Here is a 245-nt window from a genome sequence, read left to right on the forward strand (position 1 = left end):
CCTTTATTTGATTCGGTGATAGAAACAAGACCGAAGGATACTTAAGTAGTTAAATATATATTTTATATTGCTGTACATAATTTTTTAGATTTTGGCATTCATATTTTGGATTCATCTTTTCATTCATCATTTGTTTAATTACTGCACCATTTATAAATGTCTTTTAATAAGATCAAGATTTGTCAAATGCTTAATTTTATTTATCTAATAATAATGCAGCACACAACCCTGAAATCTAAGAAAAA

The sequence above is a fragment of the Rhagoletis pomonella genome, unplaced genomic scaffold (genome assembly GCF_013731165.1).
Source record: "Rhagoletis pomonella isolate Grant_MI unplaced genomic scaffold, Rhpom_1.0 Rhpom_scaffold_00002, whole genome shotgun sequence".
Taxonomy (NCBI): Eukaryota; Metazoa; Arthropoda; class Insecta; order Diptera; family Tephritidae; genus Rhagoletis; species Rhagoletis pomonella.